Source organism: Mytilus californianus, unplaced genomic scaffold (assembly GCF_021869535.1).
Source record: "Mytilus californianus isolate M0D057914Y unplaced genomic scaffold, xbMytCali1.0.p SCAF_9, whole genome shotgun sequence".
Lineage (NCBI taxonomy): Eukaryota > Metazoa > Mollusca > Bivalvia > Mytilida > Mytilidae > Mytilus > Mytilus californianus.
The window spans coordinates 3101271-3115915 of record NW_026262745.1 but is presented as its reverse complement, the minus strand read 5'-3'; the positions used below and the strand labels follow the sequence as shown (position 1 = coordinate 3115915).

General features: G+C 33.0%; 1 pseudogene; it reads right to left on the bottom strand.

Annotated features, from left to right (window-relative positions):
* Positions 1 to 1483: 1483 nt before the first annotated feature.
* On the bottom strand, positions 1484 to 9519 carry LOC127715752 (uncharacterized; annotated as a pseudogene).
* Between the last annotated feature and the right edge of the window lie 5126 nt (positions 9520 to 14645).

Sequence of the window (14645 nt, the reverse complement as noted above, 5' to 3'; positions counted from 1 at the left end):
ATTACTTTAAATGAAGTAGTAGATAGCTTTTCCACATCTGTAGCATCCACTGCACTAGCCAAATTCATTTTGTCCATACAATTTCTGATGAAAGTAGATGGTCTGTCCTTTAAAAAAATTGGAACATGTACATTATACTGTCGTCCTACTGTCTCCATTGATGTAGCATTGTCTTTGATGTAACTGAAAAGGATTAGCTAATGAGTTAATTTTTATAAGAATCTTAAATGTAGTACTTAATTTGTAAAATTGTAAACTTAATCAATAATTTTCTGAGCAAAATTGAAAGAACAATGACCCTTTTCCAGAAAATTAGGGAATAAGATATATCAACCACAACATAAGTATAAAAACAAATGAAGGAAAGACTTTATTGTTGAACTGTTATCATTAGAATTAATAAAACTTTCTTGGGAATGAAATAAGTAAATATAAATAAGAAGATGTGGTATGAGTGCCAATGAGACAACTCTCCAGCCAAGTAAATGTTTACCTAATCATGAGTGATGAAATAGTATGTATTTGTACATAAAAAACACACGAATAGCATGTGAATTAATAGTATTAAAGATATATGTGATCTATAGTAGCAGGTGGACATAGTATGCATTGAGTATGTGCCAATATTAGAATATGTAAGCTTCATCCAACACCACATCTTAGACTTACCAGTACTGAAAACCTGTTATGAAATAAGTTTAGATGTTAGAAAAAATACATTTGTAATTGACAAAGATGTTTTACTTTAAAAAATAATATTATTTATACTAAGTACAGTAGTTAATTTTACATTTAATAAAAAATCCGCTTAAAATAATGAAATCATGTTCATAAAGTCATGACGATTAACAACTGTATGTAGTAATAATCAATTTAATTTTCTAATGTATGATCTAACTTTTGTCCCTGTAAGGGTGGAATAGTTGAAGGAAGTACATTTTACAATATATGTCAGTTATCATATGAACACAAAATACAAAAGCACGATATGGTCTGATGTAAAAGAATACATTCTTCGTACATCAAAAGTGATAGGTTGAGCTCTTTCGGTATTTAAAGATCATGAGACTTACAAAAATTAAATACACGAATAACATTTGATAGTAGCTTTTTAGGCATTTGTAGTTTTGTGGCCCTCAATACAAACTTAATATTGAATGTTAATTGAATTATTGCATTACAATGCATTCTTCAATTGCAAAAACAAAAGATCAAACCCACTAAAACATTTTAATGAAATCCTACAAGTATAGTTTATATAGCCAACAGTAGTATACCGCTGTTCAAAAAGCCATAATTCGATAAAGATGGAACAAATCCGTGAAACAAACCAAAACCGAGGGAAACACACCAAACACAAGAAAACAACAGAAATACATAATTACAACAAAGGCGAGACCAATCATTATAATGTGTCGGAAAATTATTTTCTTTATGATTTCAAAAATGAGAAACTGAAGTACATGGTGATGAACATAAAATATTACCTCATTATCATCCCAGGCAGGTATTCCTGAACAAGCACTGTGACAATTCCGGACATACTGTAGTTTTTTTTTTTCTTCTAAGTATTTATACTTAAAAGTCTTATTTTGTCTCTCCAGGCCATTGTTAGTATTTACTAACAAGCCTTTTCCATTTCGAAATGCCCAAGAACACCTCTGAAACATAAACAATGGTAATTGTACTCCCATCATAACATGGTCACAGGAATTGTCCAGTCTGATTATTTGTACGTTTCCTTTTTTAAAAAATGGTTTGATTAGTTGGTGGAATATGTTCTCAACTTCATAACATCAGTCAAATTAAAGTCATCACTCAAGAAATTTTCAGTCGCCATCATAAGCTGATTGGCTATTATAACAAAAGTGTGTCAGAAATCATATCAGATATTTTTCATCAGTCATAATAACCTTCTATTATTATCGGAATGAACAAAGAAATAACATGACGGGTGCCGTATACGTTGCAGGAAATGCTTACCCTTCCGGAGCATCTGATTTCACTCACGGTTTTGGGTGAATTTGTGTTGTTTTCTATTTATTTTTTACTGTTTTAAATGTCTTTTGGTTTAAAGAGTCTTTGTTTACTCCTTGGTTATGGTTTTAATGGTCTTTTAACATATTGATATTCATTACTAACTTGTTTTCAATTACACAAGAATATTGATCACTATATCAATATGTTACACATGTCATCGAGTAATTATTGAAATTGACGTTATTACTTTATCTTTTACTCGTTTTGGATTGCTTTTAAGGTAACGATTTCATGGAAATCAGAAGTTAAAAACGTTCCAATAAGTTTCTTCGATTGGCACCTTGTTTTGATTTATTATTTACAACGGCCAATGAAAACAGGACACAAAACAAATAACACTGTGTAACTGTGCAAATGTACAAAACAATATAGGAAATAATTAAATGAATGTTATAAAACGGAGGCATTCGCAAAGATTTCCATTTTGTATCATTCAATATAATTTTTCATAAGTTCCAATCAAGAAAAAAATTTTATGATGAATATATTTCTGCACCTTTTTTTCAGGCATCCACGTTTTATTGATCCAATCTTGCAACCTCTTACTGCTTTTCCATTCAAATGATTGGTTAAGACGCAAAACAGCATCGTCAAATTCAGATAAGGTAGTTGCATGTGCACACCTCCTGAGCATTGCCAATACCTTGTCTTTGGCACCAGATACCCCATTACTAATTTTGGTTATCCATCTGGTCCAACTCTGTTCTCTATGAAAGTCACAGAGGAAAACGAACGTTTCTGAAAAATAAAATAAATGAAGAATGTGTCCAATTTTATATAACATGCGACACAGATGCCCACGCTTGCATAAAACATTATAAAGGAACATAACACTAGAATCATTAAAGTCACGCTGATTAAATTCAACCTTAATCTGTGTTGTGTGGTGATAAGCATTGTGTATAAGTTTCATAACATTTGGTTAAGAAAACAAAAAATAGAGATTATAAACTAATCTTAGGACATCACAGGGGCAAACAAAAGTTCATTTTCCTACGTTTATACGGAATTATGAGTCTCCAAGAGCTCATAACTTTTAATACACTTTAGTTTGTGATTGAGTTAAGTTTCATTTTTTCCCATTTCAAATGAAAAAAAATATCATAATTATTAAAGTAGCAAATTAATATTATGATTGTAAATTTAAGATCTGACATGTACATTTTTTAATAGTCCCATATAAAAATAACTGGTTTGGAGTGTATGGGTGTTAAAAGACTGTTTGTTTAAAACGGCATGCTGTAGATTGTGGTAAATGGTCTTATTCAATAAAAAAAGTAGCAATATTATAAAAAATAATAGAAAAATAGGGATATTTCTGCCACCTTTTACATTTATGTGTCAAATTGACTTCAGAGTTAAAACACACATATTTAGAGCAGGAATTATTTACACACAAGGAAATGTTGTTTCGATGGCATAAATCTTCCCTCTCACAAAAGTCGGTCATGAAAAATCTGGGTTTCCATGACCAGCCATTGGGTACGTTAGTGTCTTCTGCCATCCATCTTCGAATTGTTTCTAAGCCCTGCTGTATTGACGCCTGTGTTTCGTTTTGGACTATAAATTCTGCCACCACACTGTAGCCAACATTGGTTTTAACAGCAAGAAAAAATAAAGGAAGAGCATACTTTGTTGTCCTGTAGGTAGCACCTAACATGCACAGTGAGTTTCCATACCTAAAATTAAATAACTTGTTATCATGGTTATGTTTCTAAGTAAAATGTGAAAGCAAATCTCAGATGGTATGCGATCTACTTCACTGATAGAACTTTTTTATCATTGTATCAGTGTACAAATTGCTGTTAAAGTTCAAAGTAAGAAAACTTGTACTTATGATGCTATTACACACAGCAACATTAACACACCTTCCAACATTTTAAAATGACCATATGTGTTTTATATGCGAGATGGCTCTCATAATTCTAAAACACCCTTAAAGGGACCTTCTAATTTATTGTAATGTTGTTTTTTACTTCATTGTACTTTATCAAACCAATACTTATTGTAGATTGATTGTTTAGTTTTAAATAATGGACTAAATTGCCGTTTCAAAATTTTCAACTGGTAGCATTTAAATAAGTTTGTCTGTTCAAATTTAATATTATGAATTTCATACTACATATTTTGTTCAGTCTTACTATTTAATTATAAATTAACGTTAAGAACTTATCCTGCAGCAAAAAATATTATATGTTTATAAAGATTACCTTTGAAACAGATGCCTTTGAAATTGTGTCAGATGACAAAAAAAGAAGGCATTGCTAGCTTCTGATTTCTCAGAAGTATACACCTCATCACTGTCATCTTGTTCTATTTCCTCTATGTTTTCTAGGCAAACTCCATTTTCACCAGAGTGAATTTCGGCTGCTGGCATAAAGTCAAAGTTATCAGCTGGATTTTGTTGTTGCCATTCTGCAACCAACTGTAACATATTTTCTTGATCTATTTTCGAATATCTATTGAAATAAAGATACGAAATTGAAGGTTGAAGAGGGCATAAATTAAACCAAAAAGGAACTTCAAATACAAGAAATAGAGGTATTGTAATTATAGCCCGCCTCTCGCAAAATCCATGATTCTGAATTGAAAACCTAAATTTATTTTTACTTAAATAAAATCGAAGGTGCACAATGGCATTACATGATTAGGAATCTGAGAAAGTTTCATTTCATTCTGATAAGTGGTAAATGAGAAGTTGCGGATATAAGGCAATGTTTGCGGATTCAAAGTGAAACATAGTGTACCATCAAGACGGAAGGACGAACGAACGGACAGAATGACGGACTTCCCCATCAGTATATATCCCAGCTTTAAAAAGCGGGGTATGATAAACTTCTTGTCAGGAAAGGTGAAAGATGTTTAATATGATTTTATTTCACATACCAAATTTCACAACAAAATATTCAATGGTATAAAGAATGAAAGCGGTGAATTTCATGGGGAAAATGACGCGACCAAAATGTACAAGACAATCCAAGTCCAACAATCCCTACTGCTGTATTTAAGTGAAACCTATTAACGGGTTTGATAGGGATATAATCGATTGTTGTCAGACTCTTGGTTTTGCTGGTAATTTGCTACTGTTTCAAATACATGTACATAATTCTCATATAATTTTCAAATAATTCATACAAATTATTATAAACTTCTTACTTTAACTTCGTTTGTGCCATATACATGTGCTTTCTAATGATGGTGTCTGTGGGATAATATGCAACATCATTGATGGATGGCAAAGTCTTCCCTGAAAACAATGTCTCATTGACAAAAACTTTGAGATGACGTCGCATCTCACTGACACTGGATACACCGTGGCCTACTAACTCGTCAATTTTAGCACTGACATCTTTATTTATTGGGTTCATAAATCCAATAAGCTAAAATTAACCTATAGCTGTACAATGGAACATATGGGAATGCAACCCGAGTATAAATCCCAATAACCGAAAATTATACCATAGATATCTATAGTATAATTTTCACAATTATACCATGGTTTATGTTGTATATGGTCTTCGAAAAGAAAAAGAAAGATAGGAAGACATGGCCGTGGCCTCTTGAATTATTTGACACAGGAACAACAGAGTCAGTGTGGGGCCACTAAGCTAAACTGCCCGCTTTGCACCAGCCAATATAAATGAATGCCTAGGGTGGGAATCGAACCCACGTACACCAACTCCGTTGTCCTATATTTTTAAATGAACAAAAATTCGCTCTCAAAACAAACGAATAAAGTTTAAAAAATATATAAATTTGTGAAGATTACATATATATATATATAACTGGAAAATATCAGTTGATTTTCAGTTATTGAAATGTATACTTAGATTGTATCCTCATAGGCTGCACTGTACAGCTACATGTATAGGTTTACATTTGCCGAGGCGTTTTTTTAGGGGAGATGGAACAAGGGCACGCCCCTTTTAAGGAGCTTCATATATGGTAAATACATTATACTTTTTTAAAGTATTATTCAAAATGTTGGCTTGATGGATCCCCCTTTCAAAAACCTGGAATTGCACAGATTTGTTCTATACTGCTGACACCTAGACTTAACGAGGTTGCCAATAATGTTGGACCGTTAAAATTAGAAATAAGCGTTTGGTTACTCTAAATGAAGCTTATTTTTTTGTAAAAATTACCTATAGTGAACATATGATTATAATCGTGATCATTTTGAAATCCCTTTTAATTAATGTACGACTTTACTGTAAAAGCTAGCTTCTGGTACAAATCAAAACGTGGAATGATTCATCCAAATTCTCAGAAAGATTCTTGCGAAATTAATTTCCTCGTTATTAGAAATTAATATTTAAAAAAAATAAAACATTTCGAACGTTTAGATAAAATTTAAAAAACTAGCCCTAAATCTGGGATTCCAGAAAACTTCCAAATATAAGAAAATCTGTGACTTATTTTGCGTCCATATCCAGAAAATCTAATTCCTTCAACATGTTTTCGTCTGTAACGTTATCCGTCACCAATGTTAATGTGTATCCATCGCTGTCGAAAAATCAAGTCTAACTGATATTCCCGCGGTTTCAGAAGCCCGTGCTTATTTTAGAAAGTAGGCGGAGCTTTGTGTGTAAGGTCCGAAAAGGGTTATTTAACTTATTCTTATCGAAATTATGTTTAAAGTAAACAACCAAAAATATATGGAATATACAATTTTTAACAGCTAAAGATGCGATAGGTTAAAACAGATATTTCATATTTTTTGGATAATTTTTCGGTGTATCGTAAATTATACTATAGTTTTTTGTTGAAACCCCTCGGCAACCTCACTCGACTTCGTCTCGTGAGGTTATTGCCGAGGGTTTCAACAAAAGCTATGGTATAATTTACGAAACACCGCAAAACTATTCAAAAGATATGAAATATTTATAACTTATACGTGGCTTTTTGTTGAAACTAATGGTTCACAATTTCATAATTTGGAAGGAGCCGCGGTGGTAGGTTTAAATGTATGTTGCCGAAGGGTCTAAGGTGATTAACTACACCGATAACTAGCTGTTCAACACTGAGGTTGAGAGTTTAAACCCTGATCGAGGCAGGCGCGTTCGACTCTTATCTTAATAGACAATGAATGCCAGTTTTCCTGTCGAAGATTGGTGGTTACAAGTCTATCCGTTTACTCCGGATTACACCACCAAAACACTGCACGCCATGATATAACACAGCGAAGTGGCATTAAACACCATCAATCAATAAACTCACTTTATTCGACAGAATTCAGAATTGTTTTCTAAAAGCAGATACTAGTTACATGTTTTGAATTTTTATAATACGCATTTATAAACTATTTAAGATGTAAAAAAAGGCTTAAAGTCTAAATGAAACTTATATAACATTTAAAGATCTATACCATATTAACAGGCACTAAACCCTATTTGGCGAATTTGTGCAGCGTCGATCAAAAGTGTCATTGTACTTTAAAAAGTGTGTTTTTGTATAATGGCATTTCAATCAATGCTGCAGAAATTCGTACAGTCAAGTGCTTGTAATCTTCATACCGGTACTAGATTTAAGAAGCAAATTTTCCTGTATATTTTCCATCATTATTAAGAGTTAATAGAGTTTCGATCAAAATTTGAGAACACTGTCGACGGAAAAAGGACCAAAACATTTCGATACGCTGATTTCCTGTACTTTTCCATATATAAAGCTCCCTTCTCTCCCAATTAAAAAATTTCTGCATTTGTGCAATGTGACTATTTTCGGTTCCCATATTCTCTCTTACTACGTGTGGACACTGTTTCCGATTGATTCCTTCCATATAATAGCCAACTATAACCTTAGGAGCATTGCTTGTGTTATATGCGTTTAACCTTGTTAGATGTCTTGAAAAACCGTCAATACAACCATTAATGCAAATGCCGGATGGTCTAAGCTTACTAGTATTATATGATAAAATTGAGAATGGAAATGGGGAATGTGTCAAAGAGACAACAACCCGACCATAGTACAGACAACAGCAGAAGGTCACCAACAGGTCTTCAATGCAGCGATAAATTCCCGCACCCGGAGGCGTCCTTCAGCTGGCCCCTAAACAAATATATATACTAGTTCAGTGATAATGAACGCCATACTAAACTCCAAATTGTACACAAGAAACTAAAATTAAAAATAATACAAGACTAACAAAGGCTAGAGGATCCTGACTTGGGACAGGCGCAAAAATGCGGCGGGGTTAAACATGTTTATGAGATCTCAACCCTCCCCCTATACCTCTAGCCAATGTAGAAAAGTAAACGCATAACAATACGCACATTAAAATTCAGTTCAAGAGAAGTCCGAGTCTGATGTCAGAAGATGTAACCAAAGAAAATAAACAAAATGACAATAATACATAAATAACAACAGACTACTAGCAGTTAACTGACATGCCAGCTCCAGACTTCAATTAAACTGATTGAAAGATTATGTCTTCATCATATGAATATCAGGCACAATCCTTCCCGTTAGGGGTTTAGTATCATACCATCATAACATATATGAGAAGAACATAACCCGTGTCATGCCAACAACTGGTTTTTAAATAAATGTGTTTAGTGCCGATGCAAAGACCCTATAAGTGAATCAATATTAACGCCAAAATATGCATTCTTTAATGACCTGACAACAGTATCGTAACTATATCCCTTCTTAATAAGTCTATTTAAAGGTTTTTTTAGCTTCAGAGGTGAATACTGACATTTTTGTGCTTTATAAAGAATATTTCCATAAAAAATTGGATGTGAAATACCTGAACGTATAAGAAGTCTGCATGTTGAGCTATATTTACGAATGATGTCCTTATACCGATGATAAAATTTAGTAAATGTTTTGACTAGTTTGTGATATCGAAAACCCTGGTGTAATAATTTTTCCGTAATACATAAATTTCTCTCGTTAAAATCTAAAACATTGTTACATACACGAGCGAATCGTACAAGTTGAGATATATAAACACCGTAAGATGGTGACAAGGGAACGTCACCATCTAAAAATGGATAATTAACGATAGGAAATGAAAAATCATCTCTTTTATCATATATTTTAGTATTAAGCTTTCCATTAATGATATAGATATCAAGATCGAGGAAAGGGCAGTGGTCATTGTTAGTATTAGCTTTATTTAAAGTAAGTTCAACAGGATAAATTTCTTTAGTATACATACTGAAGTCGTCATTATTGAGAGCCAAAATATCATCCAAATATCTAAAAGTATTATTAAATTTGTGTATCAGATGTTGTTTCGATGGGTCTTTGCTGATTTTTGTCATAAATTGTAACTCATAGCAATACAAAAAAAGGTCCGCAATAAGTGGTGCACAGTTAGTCCCCATTGGAATTGAATCTACATGCCAAAGAAATCTTGACCAGCTGCAAAATACTTTCGTCTTAGGAGACGACGTTTAAGTCTTGTTTTCAGTCCTATTGGGTCCAAAATCTGCATTAATATACTGACTGTATCTCTCGGAACACCCATTCCATTCTGGATACACTTTAAATGTATAGAGCGATACCTTAGTTGACTACCTTGGTCCACTTGTTGTTTGATGTATTCCGCTCCTGGATAAAGATCTGTATACAATTTACGTTTAAATGATCCCACCTTTCGAAATATCCTTTTCAAATTTGCCATGCTAATAAAAACACCTCGAACACGGACTAGAGGATCCAAGATTTAACTTAATCTCAAATCAAAATAAAAACGACAAATAATTTCTCGATCCATTCTTCTGAATCTGAAATAAAAAGAAAATTGTTTTTGTGTAACTAAACATAGTGAGATAAAGCAGCATAAGTTTATAATTCTGTTTAATATTTTAATTCAATATTAATCTATCTAAATTAATTCATTTATATAAAAACAAATAAAATGAAATGAAATAAACCTTAAGTTTTTATAAGCTAATTATTCGGGCCACTTGACACTTGTAAACCTTATTTCATTCTGATTAAACGCAATCATTTTTTTGCAATTATAATCGCGATTCTTTGCATTGAAACACAACACATTTTGCGATTAGTCAGAATGCTTGCATTAAAACATTTTAGACACATATAAATGCCATGCAAGATGCATAACTAATCCATTTACATAAAAACAAATATGGTTATCAAAAACTTTAAGTTTTTGAGCTGGAGGATAACTTTGTATAAGCTAACCATATCTCCGTTCTTTGTTTATTTGTTGCTAAAGTGATTCATATCTTAAACAAAACAACACTTCCGGGAACACCTTGTGCTTGTTTTGTTGTTTTGAAAGATTACATTAAGTCGTTATAACGACTTAAGCTTAGTTGTTATAAAGAATTAGCTAAGTCGTTAAAAAGAGTTACTTAGTCGATATGACGAGTTAGCTAAGTCGATATAACAAGTCATCTAAGTCGATATAACGATTTAGCTTAGTCTTTAAAACGAGTAAGCTAAGTCGTTATGATGAGTTAGCTAAGTCGTTATAATGAGTAAGTTAAGTCGTTATAACAAGTAACTTAGTCGATATAACGAGTTAGCTTAGTCGTTATAACGGGTAAGCTAAGTCGTTATAACGAGTTATTTAAGTCGTTATAAAGAGTAAGCTAAGTCGATTTAACGACAAATTATAACGTGAATATTCGGTCATTCCTTTATTAAAAAATTAGGATCGTTTGAGAAAAGGTATAACCATTTTAGGGTCCATTTTGGTACAAATGGAGAACTTTGTACTATTTATTTACAATGTCAATCAATGATGATAAAATTTAGAATGGAAACGGGGAATGTGTCAAAAAGACAACAACCCGACCAATGATGTATATTATTCGATGATTTAATTATGATTGAAGAATTTATCAGCTCTGCCATGACTGCATGGTGCAATTTTCTGGACAGGAGTATACATTTGTATGGTTGCATTACTTGTTTGATTTTTTTATAAACTTAATAACATAGTACTAAGATATAGACAACTGATCTAGTTTCTTCTGCAATTAAAAAAGATGATGAAAGATACCAAGGCGACATCGAAACTCATAAGTCAGGAGACACTGACAACATCATGCCAAAAAAAGGAAAGACGACTAAAAGACAAACAATTTCCAAAAACACGTCAACATAGAAAATAAAGACTGAGCAACACGACCTTCACAAAAAGCTTGTGGTGATACCAGGTGCTTCAGAAGTGTAAGCTGATTCCTGCTCCACCATAGGCTCCCGTCGGTGATGAGTCTCAATCGGTAACCTGAACGTAGGACTAGATAGAACATCTATCATTGTCATTGCAACCATAGGGTGTCGCTGTTCCTAGTTCTCGAATCCAGTAGTCTTCGTTTTGTCTACGGAGAGGTGTTGCAAGATAAGGACTACTAGTTCTGTAGTATATTTTCGATGATGCAAACTAGCATATATAGAAAAGATAAAAGGATCCTTCATTTAAATAATTTGTTTTTGTGCAAAATTGTCAACACATTTGCTGCTGAAAAATGCCCATCCGATATTTTTTCACTCAAAAACAGTCGATTGTTGACTGTAGTACATGTACACGTCACTTTCTACTCGATGTGTTTTTCACTTTATTGTTTAAAATACATTTGTACAAAGTTGAATTTCAATAGATCTAAAGCTGAATGAAATATGAAATCGATGGAAGTGTAAACCGTGTCATTTATCCTGTTTAATCTTGTCATACTTGGTTTCCATTTTGTAATATTCAGAAAAAAGTTATGTAAGTTCCACATTATTGTTTTACCTGCCCATGTCAAAACTTTTTATTTTCGTCTACTTTGGCGATCTTGCAGGTTGTCGATCATATTGGAAATGTTTTGACCTTACGACATGTCCTTGGGTCAAACTTTCTTTCAATTCCATGCCTAAAATTTGTTTCTAATGCTGTAATTGAACAATGTGCATAATATATGATTTTAAACAATTGTTTACAGTGTTTACTCTTACATAAAATTGCATTCATCTATGCCTATAACAAATAATGGTAATCAACATATACGTAGAAAAAAATCACTTAGCTCACAAAATGGTACGCCGCCTCCACATGCAAGAAATATTTGAAGCGGTGCATATAAAAAAAAAGCGTGGAAAGCAATAGGTGCCCAATATCACTATATGGTTGTGATTCTGTTTTCAATAAATTCAAATAAGGGATTTAGAGGGAGATGTGAATACAAAATTCTTACCCCTGATCAATGAATGGCAAAAGCCAGAATTTGCTAAGGAAAATCCTAAACAATAATTCAGATAAAAACTCAACGGGAGCGCACAATAGTGTATGGTAACATAAAGATTGTGAGAAAGTTTCATTAAATAATGATTAATATTTTCAGATTAAAAAAAAAAACTTGAAAAAAAAAAAAAAACGGACACAAAATGTGTACTGTAGTGTTCGGATATGACTAATTCCATGCCATTCCAAGGGAATCCGCAAAATTCATTTGGATGAAGAAATAAAACGGGATGTCCAAAAGTACATCATGAAAGTATAATAATTCTATCTGGCATTTATGGAGCAGTTGCGGATACAGAAGTGGGACGGAAGGATGAAAGGACGAACGAACAAACGAGAAAACGGACGGACTCCTCCATCACTATTTACATTTTTCACCAGAAAGCTGCGAAATAATAAAATTGTGTTATCTTCCAAAACAATTACCAACGTTATAAAAAATGAAATATAACTTTATAGTTAAATAACATAGAAAAGAATCGACTTGAATTATATATGAAAGGGAAGTATTACAGTGAAAGTAAAAGTGGTGACCTAGTTGTGAATTTCTATGTCATTTGGTCTTATGGAGAGTTGTCCTATTGACAATCATACCAAATCGTCTTGTCTTTATATTTACTGACATTTCTCACATAAAAACCGTCTCGGTGGTCTCGGGGTAGCGTGTTCGCCTCGAGTGCGGGAGGTCTTGGGTTCTAACCCCGGCCGGGTCAAACCAAAGACTTTGAAATTGGTATTTGCTGCTTCTCCGCTATAAGCACGCGGCATTAAGGAGTAAGAGCAAAGACTGTTCGGCTCGGAGTCAGAATACTGTATCCGGGTAAGGTGACATGTCTTCCTGCGGACTGTTACCTTGTGAACTAGCACGTTAAAAATCCGGCTCACGGTGTCGGTCTAGTACAAAGCAGGGTAAATTTTCATATAACATTAACATTTGCTCGTCCTTAATATGCATATTAATTTGCCGCTGGACGTAAAGCAGTCATCCATCATCATCATCTTGCATAAAAAATAAGCAATAGATTTTATACTATAACAGTGCAACTTAACATCCTCAGTCTATGGAAAGTGCGAATCGAGAAAACCGTTTCTTATGTGGAGTAGCGATATTTTTTTTGGTAAACGAGATGCATGGTGGGGAAATCTCAGACGATTGTTGACATTTGTAGGAATAAAATAAAATTCATCGGAAAGTACTTGTATATTCTTTTTAAAACATAGACGTATTCAACAGGACAAACGTATATACAACTTGTCATGTATTTTGAACATTTTATCCAAAATGAGTTGTATTCATACGAGTCAATATGTGTTTGCATTAAATAAAACCTACTTGCATGATCTGTAATTTTGATGGTGTCCAAATACTTTGACAATGATGTACCAAAGACGGTGGAATGGCCATTGAATTTATTCGATTGCATTCTACGCCATAATTACTTGTAATAGGATAATAATGTTATATTTTCTTTTATGAGTGCGACGTTTAAAAATTTTCTAATATAATAGAGATATGCTTTTATTATGAAACACTTTTCCAATGCAATATTTTTCTAATAGAAATGCGATACTTTTTTTCATATGAAAAAATAATATGACACAATACACCCAAACAAAGTAGAAATGTCGACAATCATTCATGATAGGCAAAATTTCACTGAAATTTCGTATAGATGATGTACGTGTATAATAAACCAATTATACGCTTATAAAGAAGTAGAGAGATGTTCGATATCCTCTGCGCGTCGATCAGTTTTGGGTTTTCCCATCAATATTGCACATTTACTACCTTCCAACTTCCGGTGGAAAAAAAATTCTGAATAGTGTCAGTCTAGAATAATAAAGTGTTGACACAGATATATGTATCATCTGTCATGTCTATATGTAATTTTAATAGTTCAATGCAATTGTTGAAATTAAAATGACAATACTTTATTATGAAGACTATGCCAAACGTTCAAAGTCAATGAAACATGACTGGAGTTGCAGGACCAAATAATCTCCCTTGAAATAAGATATGATAATGCTGTTAACGCATACCAAATAACGTTGACCTATAATTGTTAATGGTTCTCCTTAAACTGACCTAATCACAAAATTTAACTGTAAGTGATGCAAAACTTTCACAGTCAATGAAACATCGTTCAGGGGGCGAGGCCGTATAATCTCCATAAAAATATGTCAAGGCTAATACAAATGCATACCAAATATCTATTGACTTATCGTTAGTGAACCCCTTTTAAAAAACTTACCTTATCACAATTTTTTTTTTAAAGTTGACGCCGCCGACGCCACTGGAAACAGCACGCCTCCATAACTACATAGAGTCGAGAAAAAAATACCTATACTAACCCTTTTCGCCCTCTTATATCTAGAAAATCTATATCTAATGTAATGT